Genomic DNA, 15,677 nt, shown 5'->3' with positions numbered 1-15,677 from the left:
ATAGTAAAACTCAAATGTACATTATTAGAAATCCATATTTGTATCAGTGCTTAAAGCACACCTTACTCCCAGTCGATTTGTCTCTGCATTCAGTGGTGCTGCTCTGAATTTGCTGCTTTAAGGTTGAAGAACTGCATTTAGTGTAAAGATAGACACTCAGATATAAAATAAATTACAGAGAAAGGCCACGTTCACAAAAGCAATAAAATAGACTTATAGATTTTGTAATTGAATGTTTGGAATGGTCAATGAATAAAACACTGATTTTTATGACTGTCTGAAAGACACACATCACATAATGCTTTTGCACACTTGGCATCCAGCTCTTCCCTCAGCATAGAAGCAGTTAAAAGGTACCAAATCAAGATAAGGAAAAGCAGCCATAAAATTCAGTTGTCATTCAATATATTATTGTACTATTTTCACATATTCCCTCAAGGAAATGAGAGCAGAGCCTGCTGTGCAGTCAGTACACAGCTCAGTTATGAGACTACTGTATTCAAGCAGTGGCTAAAGCCTGGGAGATTTCCCTCAGGATACCCCTACTAAATACTCCTCTGTGATTTAATCTAGTTAGCCACAGGGTGTCAACACTGGTCCACACAGAGGCAGGCTCACTAAATTTGTATTTGCCAGTTTAAAAATATATCTTAAATAAAACAATCTAGAAATAACAGTTTGAACAATTTGACACGTACAATAAACATATGGAATGACTTACAAGGGAAGGAGACTGAAGCACAGAGCAAAAGTGAGTTCAGGAGACACCCAGTCCTGTTACTCAAGCAAGCAGTGAAAAGGAAAAAAATTCATTTTATTTAATGCCAATGGGACCAAGTGCATGTCTCAGACAAACAGGGTTTAGATAACAGGGAAAAAGGAAGATTAGGATGAATGGAAAAGAGCATCAGGCATTTTCTTCACCCATTTGTACTGATGTTCTCCACATTCATTCTCCAATGACATCCAGAACCCAGCTTTATTTCTTTCAGAGCTGATCATGTGATTAAAATTGTAACTGCACAGCCTGTGTGCAGCTTCCTCCTCATTTCACTGAATATCAAGAGCTCTATAATTTCATGATCACTATGCCCCAAGCAGCCTCCAACTCCATCTCCCACCAGCCCATCTCTATTTGCCAACAGCAGGTCTAACTTAGTCCCTCCCCTGCTGGCCTCACCCACCAGCTGTGACAAAAAGTTGTTCTCCACACAGTCTAAGAACTTCCTGGACTGCCTCTTTTCTGCTGTATTAAGGTCCCAGCAGATGTCTGGTAGGTTAAAGTCACCTACAAGAACAAGAGCTGCTGATCCTGAAACATTCTACTGTTCTACTTTAAATGGGCATTTTACAATCAGTAATTCTAGAAGAAAGAAATGAAACATCATACAGCTGCAACAGAATGAAGAGGTCCATCTAAAATTCAAAAACTATAAAAATGACTTTGCACTGATCTGGAGTTTTTCACCATTACCAAAGCTGCCAAAATAATTTTCCTATCCAGAATTTCAACTGCTACCCAGAATTTCCATCACTTCCCTATTCTAGAATTTCTGGGTTATGACTATTTCTTTGAATAATATATTTTAAATACACCAATTAAATGCAGTTTTCTCTTCACCCCAAATGTGAAGTCCCTCCCATGCCCATTGTTAAACAAACAATGAGAATTTTCCATACAGTGCCACTGAGTTACAAGGAGCAAAAGAAATTTTTTCAGTTTGCTGAAGATACAGTATATAAGGACAGTGATGAACACTGTAAAGAGATATATACATATACAGAAGTCTTAATGGGAACAAGTGACTCTGAGAGTTCATTCATTAGGGGGTACAAAGATGCAGGCAAAACCTGCACTCTCCATTAGGGATTATATTCCAAATCTACAGAATCCCTTTGAGAACTTTTTTTCTTTACTACTAGGGTCAAGTCCTGAAAGCCACAGAGTGGTCTGCTCCTGCACTAAAGCATTTCAGTGTCTGCTGTCTCACAAGCAAATCAGATGTGGATTCAGCAGAAACACCCACATGCTTCAGCTGAGTAAGTGCTCTGCTAGAAAGGAACAGCAAGATTCCTACTTGTAAAATCCTCCCTTAATCCCATCCATTTGTGGTTGTAGGAGTTGGTAAAGGGTCACAAATAGACATCACCTTCATATTCCTCAGAATCTTGTTTAATCTTCAGATAAGAACTATCAGCTGTTTTAAGATCCTGATAACTCCATTCTGCTCCCTGACTAAAAAGTATATAAAAAAAAAAAAATATTGCCAGACTCCTTAGGAGAACAAATCTGTTCTTTTTATAAGCAAGCTTGGTGGGAAAAAAATGGAACGATGCTGCAGGTTGAGAAAAGAATACCTTAGAAAATTAAAATCCTTTGTAATCCTCCCTACTTCAGTGGCAAACCTCAATATTGGCAGGCAGACATGGCACTTCTGCCTTTTCCATAGTGGATGTTAATTCAGATCCATATAAGAATCAGTCACTTGTCTGTGCTAGGCACAGTAAGAGAAATATTGTTCCAAACTAAAATCATGATGATAATTATTTGCAAGAAGTGATGAACACACAAACTTAACACTGGTGATGCCTGACTGTTCTAAAAAGCAATACATCTAAAGAAAAACAATTTTATATTAAATAAATAGTATCTTTTGATGTTCTGGCCAAAAGTTGAGTTCAAGGAGTCTGGGATTTATTGGTACCTTAGATCAGTTATAATGCACTGGTCCTCACCTGGGCTTCACTTTGTGTCCTTCTTTAAAGAACAATATAAATCTATAATCCTAGCACCTTTAGAAACTTCTTTAGGTTACAGAAATTCACTTTATTTTGATAGTTTTTGAGTCTAACAAGCCTTTCACTAAGACCATTAATTCTAGACTGGAATAATACAAATGATTATTTGAAAGTGTCATCTTTCCAGTTTTCTTCAGCAACTGTACTTTATGCAAAACCTTCCTGCAAGAATGATCACCCAGTCTATGTGTCAGAGATCAGTATTTCTCTGCAGAGAGAATTTATAGAGAAGCAGTGAATCAATTTTAAGATCTTCTGCTAACAGACAGTGCTCTGCATGACCTTGCTCTTTGCTCTATCATGTTTACATTTTCTACTACAGAATGTCTCTAATCCCCAAAGTGTCCCTAAGGGAACTCTACTGATTTTTAAGTCATGCTCGACTGCTGAACTTTGAAAAACACAGACAGGGAAGAAAAAAAAAAAGTGAACTAACAAAAAACTTGCATTCTATCTTAATTTTCTCCATATTAAATACTAGAAGACATCAAGGAACAAACATTCCTTAATTTAAAAGATCTAGAATTATGAGTCATTTGTTCTGTATTTTTCTCTCAGGAAATACTACTTTCAAAAAAATTCAGTGTCTTTTTATTTACAAATTCCTCACTAATATGCTAAGTAATAACTTAGAATAACATAGAATTTGAGAGATAATTTTGATGCACAGTAGTAAGATCAAATATTTAGCTTCAGCTCTCTTTGGGAGACAAATTTGACTAACTGGCCTATAAGTACTTTGAATTTCCAAAAACTCCTCCAAGCTGTCTGTGTGATAGACTACTCTCATTAACATATGTATCATGAAATGATCCTGAGTGAGCTAACACTTAAGGCAGTTTCATTATCAATATCAGAACACACCACATGGAAAATTCACTGATACCAGTGAAAATTTTAAAAATTCATACACTATCTCTCCATGCTGCAATCATAAAAATAATTCCACAAAAGGATTCATAACATCTCTCATCTCCAATTTGCTGCATAAATGAATGCTATTTAAAGAATATGACATTATATAAGATGATATAGTTTTATTCTTATATATTCTTATATTCTTGTCAATATGCAGAAGAAATCTAGGCTGCAATTATCGTCAACAGGCAATGCACTAGGCACTTTTGAAGGTAGATGATGAAAACAGGAAGATAAGCCAGCACCTCTTGCTGTGCAGACATGGAATGCTGGAGTGGAGGTAATGAATCTTTGCTAACTGCAAGCAGGGCAGGGCTTTCAGAGAAAGATGAACAGTCAACATGCACAGTATGAAAAAGAGCTGCTATGTGCCTGTGGAGACAATGACTGAATATTGTCATACACCTTTGATGTCCTTACCTGCTCACAGCATTCTTAATAATCTCTCCAGAACACAGCTTCCCATTTTCAAGTCTAGTACTGACTAGTCCAGACCTAACATGCCCAGTACTAACAGCCCAGTACAGTTAGAGGACTAGGCATGAAATAATTATGTGCCTCTTGCCTCTCTTCTAGGTTCTGCAAATCACTGGGGTAAAGTTACTGAAAGACAAAATAGTAAAAAATACTCTACACATTTTTAGGAAAAAAAATTGTATTTAAATATTTAAAGATATAGATAGTAACTCAACAGAATTTCTGAAAAATACATCCTGGTAAGAAGTAACCAATCCATGGCAAATAGAACACATTTCTAATTGCATCTCAAATCTTCACCACGAGCTGGAAACTCGTGGATTTTCAACACAGTGATACACCTTGTTTGCATCTTTTCTAGCAAACATTTCTGAGAATTTGAGTAATGAAGACACTCCTGGCTCCAGTTGAAAGAAAAGAAGGTTATCTATATTCATGAAGCTCTCTTTATATCTAGTGACAGATCTCCTATAGGAACTTGCTTCTCATAGGTGACCCAAGGTATGAATCACAGAAGCTAGTGCTGATTATACTTCTAGATCATGTAATGAAAAAGATTTCCATCACTGACCCTGTGATTTTAGAAAATAATGAAGAACTGTTTCTTAATTGTGTAGATATATACACAATTCTTCAAATACACTTGTCTCTTTCTAGATCAACTCTTACCTAACAAATAAGAACCCCACTAGGAACATCACATGAGTCACCTACATTGATGTTATAATACTTAGAAGTAAACCCACTTGGGTGATATATGTGTATAAAATAGAGATATTATGCCGCTTCAAACAATTTTTTTATAAGGAAATACACCTTTATTCCTCCTCCTAAATTCAAAATATCCTGAGTAAAAATGTGCACAAAGAGACTGAGTAATTTAGACAGAAATCTCTTCATGCTTGTATGTGGTCCTGTGACTCAGACAGCTTTCACCCATTAGAAGTCAGTGTTGGTTCCTCATATAGCAAGACCAGAAATACCAGACCTTAGCACTAAACATTGTGCAACTGCAAAAACTTTATCATACTTGGAGAACTTAGAAAATCTGGCTTTCACAAACCCCAGTACAGAAGGACTGATTGCAATGCAAGGCATTCAGATACCAAGGGATGCAAGCACATCCAGAGTGCAAGTTCTTCTCTGTTTGCAATTCTAGCTTGAGCATTTTATTTTTTACAACATCTGGAATGAGCAATGGTATGTTATGGTAACTTTTGCCAAAAGGCATGTAAAATCAGCATATACATAGATACACAACATTTGGCTATATTCTGATGCAAGGGAAGGTGATGGCTTTGGGAGTACAGTTGAGGAATGGGTGTTTTTATAAGCAATAAATGAATCCCTAGTGCCATTCTACTGATCTACCAGAAAAAAACAGGGATTAATCTGGCCCAGGACACCAACTGTAATAGTAAAATTATTTTGTGGTTGCTTTTCTACGTGGATTTATTATCCCTCACTGTGCAGACATATATTGTCAATAAATAATGTCCCTGTTCATCTAGGAAAAGGCCTTTCCTCTTAAAAAACTATATGGCAAGTCTGTGCTTGAGCAGTTTCAATTTTTTCAATATCATCTTCAACAGAGATTTCAAAGCTTCCTCAACTGGCTTCATGAAACAACTCTGAATTTTGTTTTTCTTCTCAGAGACATATTAAACATCATTTTCTGTATTAATAATGAAGTTTATGGCTCTCATTTGGGAATATACAGAGGCTCTGATTCTGGAAGTGGATACAAATGTACATGATGAAAATCAGGGAAAGCATTTGCATTCTAAAAATCAATTAATGCTTAAACATTAGCTGGGGTGGATCATAGTTTGATTCTGTTAAAATTTAAAAAAAAAAAAAAAGGTATTTACTTAAAACTTATTTCTTAAGCACTTTCTTCCCTCATTTCTTTTTTTTAGAGGAATATAACACAAAGGGAGAATAGAAAAACTAGCATATCTTTACTCAGGAGTGCATTGATAGAATTTTTTTCTCAGCTTCTACATGAATACATATACTATAGACAAAATCCTGAAATCATAAAAGCCGTGGTTTTCAGGTAAGGAAGACTTTCTACTTTCTACTTTCAAAACTTCAGTTTCATTTTGATCACAGAATTTTTTTCAGAGGTCAAAAAATTTGAAGAAAGTGCAATAGTGAATTTATACTGGGATGTCATAATTTTATTAAACAAACTTTCTCAAGGGGGATGTTATTTCCACTGCAGTTTGTCAAGTTTTCCTTTTCAGTCATCAATATATAATCATTTTTCAAAAAGGATATATTGTCCAGCTCCCAGGGAAAGGATAATCATATTACATTGCCCGGAACATTGCCCTCAGCTTGATCTTGAAATGACTGCATAGGAAGATAAATGATATTTCCATTGCAAAATCTCCACAAATAGCTGTGTTTTAATAGAGTATTCTCCAGATATGTTTTTTCCTTAGCTTTTCAAAAGTGACAGTGTCAGGCAAGATGATAAACACAGCACTATAAAGGTGAAATTGGCTCTGTAAACCAAGATCCACAGGTTCTAGGCAAAGACAAGAATGGCAGTGAGATCTATCTTGCCTCACATTAGGTCTGCTGGCTCAAAGGGTTTGTGTGCAGCCTGGCACAGCACAAATTAAATAACTCCAAAGTGTGAGGACTCCAGCTCACACTCAGAGCTGCATCCCAGCCGACAAGACCTGACAAGGGTAATTGTTTCAGATGGTGATGTACTGCTGCAGCTCCTAGAACTCCTAGAATTCAAACTCACATTTCTCTATAGAACAGAAAGATCATCCTCAGTTAATAAGTGTTTCCAACACTGCATTCCTGCTAAACTTTCCAACAGCTTTCCATTAAAATTGAGTCAGCATTTGTAAAAATCACTCACATCTGTCTTCTACAGCAGACTGCATAAACCAAAATTTCTCAGGAGATGATTGGTCTGAATTATTCATTTTTATACCAACCACCTTAATCTAAAAAACCCATCCTACAGAACCACCTACTTATATGCCCTTTTTGTTACTAATGTCCATATTAGCAACATTTCAACCTGTGGCAGAAGTGAATTTAATGAAATTCATTCTGCAGAATAAAATTTTTTATATTTACTCCATAGCATTCAATGGACCTTGGATGGATGGTCCCAAAAGGCACAGCACTGTTTCAGGTTCTGTCTTTTGGTGCCCATGGACTTAATAAAAAGGACAAGCACACCTCCAGTCCTCTCCCACAGCTCCACACTCACAGTCCCACATTCAGAGCTGCCCATCTGTGTGGAGGACAGGAAAGCAGCCAAATTCTCAAACACAGCAAACAGCCAAGGCATGCCCACAGTAACACCAAAATCAACTTCCCCACACAGAATCTCATCACTGCTTTTCACCAGCATTTCTGGAGGGGCACAACATGACAGAAAAGCAGAACTGAAGCAAGACAATGCAAGTTTCCCAATTTCCCCTATGAACTCCACTGAATTGAAAGTTGTCTTTGGACAGATTGCTTCCTTGTTTTGGACTTGTTTCTGGAATTTTCTTTCTTTTTGTTTATTCCTCTATCATCTTTGACAAAATGGCAAGGATTGCCCTGTCACCTCAGTTAAAACTTTAATAAACCCTGAGGATTATACTTCCTCCACTAAAAGTCCAATTTTTTTTTTATTTAATCTTCTTATATACATCTCAAAGAAAGCAGTGATTAGCTTCAGCTCTGCTCTGAAACATGAGGGGTCCATAACAACAGCAATTTGCCCTTGACTTCCTTTATAAACCATGAAGTAAAAGGAAGCCAAACGTGGAAAAGACAGAAATAATGTACAAGAATTTCTAGACACACTAGTTTAGCTTTAATCTTTCTCTATGTAACAAAGATCAAACTGAAACTTTTTTTGCTGAAAACTTTTTTGCTTTCTAAAACTTATGTATTCTTACAATTTCCAAATGAATACAATTTAATCTGCATTGTATCATAAATCAAAAATTAAAGAGAACTGCATATGCTCATACAGTTGTTTGCTAATCTTTCTTAGTAACAGAAAGAAAAACTGAGTGTAGAATAGGATGCCAATCACCAGTACACTCTGTAGAATGATTTTTTCACTGGACACAATAGTTGTGTGCCAGCAGGATAGGAGACATATTTTTAATTTTTATTTATTTATGGTTTTTTTATGTTTTGGACTTGCTAAGTAAAATATAATAAAAGCATTATAGACAGCTTTATTTTCTGCTTCTTACCATTTATTAAGGGTTCTACACCAGTTAAGGGGTGACAAGACATCAGAAAAAAGTAGGAATGTGTTATTTTTTATGCAACAACTACTATTATTAGCACTTAAAGTGCTGTACTTTCTCTCAAGTCCCTCACCCACGATTGTGTATCTTATGTATCCATGCACATGGAAGACATAAAATATATGTCAAACAAAATAAAGCAAGTTATTAAGTCAAAATAGACCCTAAATCTTAGTGGAAGTCAACAGATAAACATACTACAGGTCTAGCATAGCCTAAGTACACAATGCATAATTCAGAGCTGAACTAAGTTTATAACTTATTGCAATATTTCTTACTCAGAGAGAGGTCTGGTGTATTAAAGCATTGTTCACTCACTAATTCAGCAAAACTCATGAGAAACTTCCTCCTTTTTTTTTTTTTAAAGCCTCTACAGTGCTATCTCTCCCATGATAGGCATGCCTGGGAAGAAAAAAATGTGGTCTGAATCTGTGTGTAATTAAACACAGAAATTTATTGCTAAATTATTGTACCCTGCTCTCAGTGCCACATTCCTACATGTATGGCTTTATGTCATTCCATTACAATTGCCAGCAAAGGCTTTTTCCCTTATCATTGGCTTTCCCAGGCATCCATCCTTCTGGACACTGCCAGCTGAAACATAAACATCCTTGGGAAAAAGAGACCTGTTCATCTCCAGAGGGCACAATATAAATACATCATGCAGAGTTAAGGAGCCTATGAAGGAACAGCAGGAATCCAGTAAGAGGGAGAAGGAAGTTGGGGTGCAGATAGAAGATGCAATGTCTGCTTTACACCCATCTCCCAAATCAGGCTGTGACTCCTGAGCAGCTCAGTTCCTCTTGTCCAGCCAACATTCAGGGCTCAGCTCAGTTCAGGTACTTGCACCACAAATGCTTTCTCTGTGGGATGCAGAACGTGGCACCAGTTGTGACAATTCCTCAATCTTCACAGGCCACATATATAAAGGAAATAATGACACTATTTTTAAATCATAACAATAGGATCACATTGATCTGACAGAGAAACAGTGACCTCACATACAGGTCTTTATGGTGACTCAGAGTTGAGAACTATGTTAAGACCCTGTAGTGAAACAGCTGCCACAAGTACTTAGCTGGTAAAATGCCTCTGCATCAGTCCAGACCACTGATGGGAAAAGATGATTGTTACTTACAAAGTGTCCCTGAGGGGAAAAAAACTGGTTTAATTTTACATTAAAATAAGTATGTATATAGAAACAGTGCTGCTCTTTAGTAATGACTCTCCCAGCAGTTTTTCAGCATCTGAATACTAACCCTTTTTTCTCTCCACTATTTCCTCCCTAGTCCAGCTATAGCATTAGTATTTCTATTTTCCATACAAATCACCAAGAATTTACTCATCCTAATCTTTTTCTTCTCTCATCTTCTAATATTCCTAAAAAAAAACACAGACTTATCAAACAGCCATGGCATGCGACAGGGACATGTTCCACCAGCTACCTTTATCCCAACATTTACTCTGCTTCCTAAATACACTTAAATATCTTTAAACATTTCATTAAGTAAACTTTTTTACACAATTCTTCCCTCCTCAATTAATTAGTGTGTGACAGAACTACTTCAGATGTTGCAGCCATTTAAACTGAACAGCAGTGGTATGGCAATTTAGTCAAGAAATGCTTTGCATGTTTCCATATTTCTTCCAGCCTGATTTTCAGAGTGCTGCCCATGAGCACAAAGTCAAACACAGTTGCTTAGGATGATAAACATATGCTGTAAAATACATTAATAAACTAAATTAAAGGATTTATAACAGAAAATTAATATTTTCATGGGTTTTTTTCCATTTTTAACATCTGATATTTGGGATACAGGGAGCAGTTTCTGATCAAGCGTATCAAAAAAGATGCCTGTTATTCACATACTCTTAAAATTAATATTCCATTATAAATTTCAGTTACAAGAATTGAAACTGAAAGAATAGAAATACTAGTCTTCCTTTTCTTTAGTGTCAAATTTCTTAATAAAAATACCATGTTGAAAGAAAAAAAAAAAGATGGATAAATGCATCACTCACAAGGCAAACCCAGGATATGACAAATTATGGGACAATACTTAATCTCATGCCAGTGCCCAAATGGCATATTTTCAGAGACAGGCTTGTCATCATTATTAAGAACTTCCCCTGTTCCCCAGTGATGAAGAAACACATTACAGACAAACACATTAATCTTTCCACACAGTAAAATGTAAAACCTTAATTACAACCTGATGCTTCCCCCCACAAACACACAACATACCCCAGACCCACACCATCAACCCTGAATATCTGCTGATGTTCTTGAGCTTGCAGCTAAGGCTTTGTGCTGAACTCTGAGAGAGATCACTATTAATGAACATGGCATGCTTTTTTCCTCAATTAAAAGTTTAGAAAAGAACCCAGGAAATCCAGTCTGTCCTCAGGAATTTGGGGCTGCAGGTTTGTGCACATTTACAGGCTCCTAAACCAGAGACATTTCCAGCAATAGGACTAAATTCTCTTTTTAAGTTAGAGGCAGAGCTCAACACAAAAGTGCAGGTCAGTGACAAAACCACAAAATCATAAAGGCAACACACTGAAATGCCATTTCTGTGCTGATCAGAGGCAACACCTTGTATCAGAAATTGAACTCAGCACCTCAGTATCCCTGTCTTCCCAATATCTTCGTCCAATAAAAGAAGTTTGGACAAAAACTGATTACAAATCAATCCAAGGAAAACAAATTTTTTTTTCACGAAACTAAAACAGAGTAACTGAAGGATTAAAGTTAAATATCTTGGGTTTTTTTCTTTAAATTAACAAGTACAAGGATTGGAATCCAGGTATTCCATAAACAGAGTGATAATTCTTTTCTCTCCAGGTTACAACAGATTCCAGGTAGGTGAAGCATGTGGATTCAACCACAACCTATAAATTAAAATTAAATCAGTACCCTTCTTTGAGAACTGAAGCAGCACTACCTTTCTTCCTGCTACAATGACTGAGGGAGTGAAACAAAAAAAAATTCTTGCTTGTTTTGAGAAGAAAGAAACCCTTTCCTCCCATCACTGGAAAAACTGCAAAGCAATTCTATGGATATAAATATGAAAGTTTATTTGATTAGTAAAACGTGGCCACACACTAACACTTTTACCAAAACAATTTTGATTCCTGCCTGTTGCTGAATTTGCTTACACTTTACAACTCATTTTCCATTACAGCAAGCTTGTATTAGGCTTCTGCTGCTGAAAAATTGCAGGTCATCACTCCATTTGACCTCCATCCTGTATTATTGCAGTGCTACGATTGAGAATTACCCTTGAGATCACTAAGACATGTCAGTCAGCAGGCTTCAACACTGCAAGCAAGGATTCCCATGGTTTTGTTCACAACAGTACAACTTAATAAATGAGACAATGGGCAAGGATTGGATAACAAAATTTGTCTGAACAATGTTCAATAGATGTAACAGGATATGCCTTTCACATACAAAATTGTAACAGAGAACTCAGGGCATTACTTTATTCCCACTTGAGTGGGACTCATGCAGCTTGACTTTTTCTGCCTGTGCTCCAATGTAACTACAAGGTACACTGCAAACACTGAGGTTTCTCAAGTCAGACAGAGAATGTCAGAACAAAGAAATGTTGATTTCTCAACTACCAAACACAGGTAAACACAGACTTCTCTACTAGCTTGCACAGGTTTTAAAGAACAGCTATAGATCATGCTACAGCAAAACTGTTTCTGTTCTATGGATACACAGCTACAAAAGGCAAAATACAGACCTTTATTTACTTTTCTAAAGTATTTTAAAATATTATAAGGGGACAGTAAAAACCCTGCTGGCTGCAGTGCTATGCTGAGATTTCACAATTCATCAAAACTTCCTGGGGAATAAATTAATTTTGTAGAAGAAATATATTTTCACAAAGCATTTCCAAAGCTTTATGGAATAAATGCAAATTAGAGACCTGCCCAGGACCTGTGACTGCCCTTCAGCAAAACCATGTCCCACAGGATTTCTTCAGCAGATCAGCATCTATGAGATGAGACTGTGCTATCAGGTTCTGGCCATTTTTACAGGGTCTTAGTAAGACAGAGATCAAAAGAAATGTCTCTGGTCCTCTGTAGATTTACATCAGTTGAACTGCCAATATTTCTTAATTCACAATGAAACTCTGCAGGGCACCCTTCATAAATATTTATCCAAAATGTTAGACAACTGAATTTTAGTAGTGTGCCAAGCTATAAAAGTAACTGAAAGATTATTTGTTCTTCCAGGGAACAGATGTCAAGGTAACCAACTTCCTCTTTGAGTACCAAATCTACAGGCATATCACTTCCATTTTTTTTTTTTTAGTAACTCATTACTTAGCTGAATAGTGATTATTTAGACTACTAAATGTGCAGGAATCCAGATTGTGTGGTAGACCCACTATTTGTATTGTTATAGGATAGACCTCAGTCTCTTCTTGAACTTGAAAATTACATGTAATGAGTCATTTCCTGAATGGAAGATTGCTTTATAGAGCTATTTATCCATTATAGTAAGTTATTTTTAGTGATTATCTTAAGTGAAATAAAATTCCAAAAGAAACGGGAACCATGCATATCCTACAATAGTTTATTTCCTTAAATATTCCATAAGCATCATGCATTCAATAAAACATCATCTACTTTGTGTCATATTAAATATCTAATCTTTAGTTCTCAGTTTATACTAAGCTCAAAGGTGAGTAATTCCACATTAGGAAAAATGTCACTAATAGACCCTGTACACGTGTAAATGGTATTAAAAAGGTCAAAGAGACCAAAGTCTGGCTTTCATGAGGTCTCACAGCTACAAGGCTTTGTCTTTGTTGTTGGTGCCAGTTAAGGCATGTCTGGCTTATTTGATCCCCCAGATTAATACAAAGAAGATATCTGAACTGTGAAAAAAAAAAACACAACAGGAAGCTTAAATGCAGCCATATGGACCATCTGATTCTTTCAACCCCTTAACAGATGAGGGTTGAAATAACTTCCTTTGCTTATTAGCTAATTAAATCATCCTAACAGTGTATAAAATGGCTATAATAAAAGTGAGCTTAGCCATAACCTCCAGCTATGTTCCATTAGGTCTCACATTCTAGGTCATCTAACTGTACAGTGTACAACATACTGCTAACTGAGGCATAAACATATTTTTTCTCAGCTTAAAGAAAACCCTAATTTTAAAAATAATACAGTTCACAAGAAGACAAGAAATTTAAAAAAATACTATCCATTAATATATATTTAAGATTTTTTACCAATATTAAATAATTACCTTTACATGGCATTAAATAAAAGCCACTTATGCTTTTGCTCCTATTGAACTTTCTAGATTATATTACAGTACCTACAGTACCTAAAACTTTTTGTTTGGTTGGGGGGTTTTAAAGTTTTCTTAAACAAGGAATACTGTGGAATCCATCATAGCAGAATTGAAATCTCTTTTAAAATAAATTATTAAATATTGTGCATTACATGTATGAAGATTCATTAACTCTTCTTGCTTTTCTAGTATGAAATCTACTGTCCTTTTTATTATATATCATTAAATGATAATATAAAAAAGGTGTCAGTGACTCTAATGCCTACGTATTGCTATGAATCTTCCTTCTTCACTTCTTCTTTTATCATGTTCTGATGAATTTTAATTAATACAGCTGGAAGGACTCTACAAAATTTATTCTCAGACCTAAAGCAAAGCCTATGACTCTTTCCAGAATGACTGAAAGCTCCTTTATATTCTGTTATCTCCAAATGATAACTGTACCTTTCAGTGTATATTTATTTCTCCCAGATAGGAATAGCTAGAGTGCATTTCCACAACATATGACTTCCATTAGAAGATGTGATGAATGACCCACTCTCAACAGCCTAAGGAAAAGCTCATCTGTGCATACTGAAGTAACAAGACTACAATGAAATTTTTCCACACATTTCACCATATATTATCAATTGACATGCACTGTAATTTTGCAGAGATAGCTAGAAATACCATCCTGCCTGAAAAATTAAAAACAATTTCCAAACTTCAGTTTTCAAGGATGCTAAGTTTTTTATTGATGCTTTCAAACCTCTCAGAAACTGAATGGCTTACAATCCACATGCTAGTGCTGCCAAAAGTGAGTAGTGGCCTATGTACCATCATTTGAAAGAAGAAAATTTTCCTCGTAATTGGATGTAACAGTTACATAATTTTATCATCTGCACAGACTGATATTCACTGAGGCATGAAGAATCAATTCAAAGCACCATGGCTCACTCAGGCTTGCACTAACCTGCATTGACAAAGCTGCCATTAGGAAACTGAAGGGAGGTGCTTCCACATTTATTGCATGTTAGTAAGTTAGGAGAATGTGGATGGAGCAAGGAGGTGCTATTTGAAAAAACATGAGTCTTTTGTGGTGATGCCAAAAGAAACAAGAAAGACAGCTGGTTACAGTAAATGAGGAAGTCATATCCTGTGGACTGGGGAAGACTACTCTGGCTCAAAGTTTCCCTGCAAATAAATAATGACCTAAAAATTATCAATTGCTCCCCTTCCTACTGTGTGCCTCCTTCCTCCTGCTAATTTACCCAGAATCCTAACCATCCTCTAAAACTCTTCTGTGCACAGGAGGAAAAGATGAGTCCACCTGTGCTGCTGATGGTTTCCCACACTTCATATTGGCAGAGTAGTCAGTATAAATAAATAGCCAGCAAATACAGGGGTTTATCAGCTCATGGTTTTGTAATTCTAACCATAACTTCATTTCAAACATTCACAGGAGCACAGGCAGACCCACATATTGCAAACTAATCTCTATTTTCTGCTAACTTTCACCAGTAGACTCACTTGCCATAGCACTGAAGATCTTGCAAAATGGAGCTGCCCCACTTCAATTTCTTTACATCTTAACTGCACAACTTCCCATAAGTATCACTAAGGAAACATCCCCATCTCCACAGATTTCATAGTAAAACAACAAATGTTCTTGTAAACCTGTTTCAATCAAAAGATCTGGTTTAGAAAAACCATTCAACATTTTCAAAGAATTTAATATAACTTCTATCATTTTGACAGAACTAGGATAGAAAGCAAATATAAGTACAAAGGACACCACCACTAGCAGTGTATAAACATGCAGAGCTGAACTTGAGGAAGCAGCTCCATAACTGGATTCAGCTGCTGCCAGAACAGGGTGCATGAATGGAGGC

The 15,677-nt window shown here is 36.2% G+C and overlaps 1 protein-coding gene across 2 annotated transcripts in view; it reads right to left on the bottom strand.

Annotated features, from left to right (window-relative positions):
* Positions 1-15,677, bottom strand: part of ERC2 (ELKS/RAB6-interacting/CAST family member 2) — a 390,835-nt gene that overhangs the window by 150,157 nt on the left and 225,001 nt on the right. The gene's annotated exons all lie outside the window — the stretch shown is intronic.

The sequence above is a fragment of the Oenanthe melanoleuca genome, chromosome 12, assembly GCF_029582105.1.
Source record: "Oenanthe melanoleuca isolate GR-GAL-2019-014 chromosome 12, OMel1.0, whole genome shotgun sequence".
Taxonomy (NCBI): domain Eukaryota; kingdom Metazoa; phylum Chordata; class Aves; order Passeriformes; family Muscicapidae; genus Oenanthe; species Oenanthe melanoleuca.
This window is presented reverse-complemented; position numbering and strand designations above follow the sequence as displayed.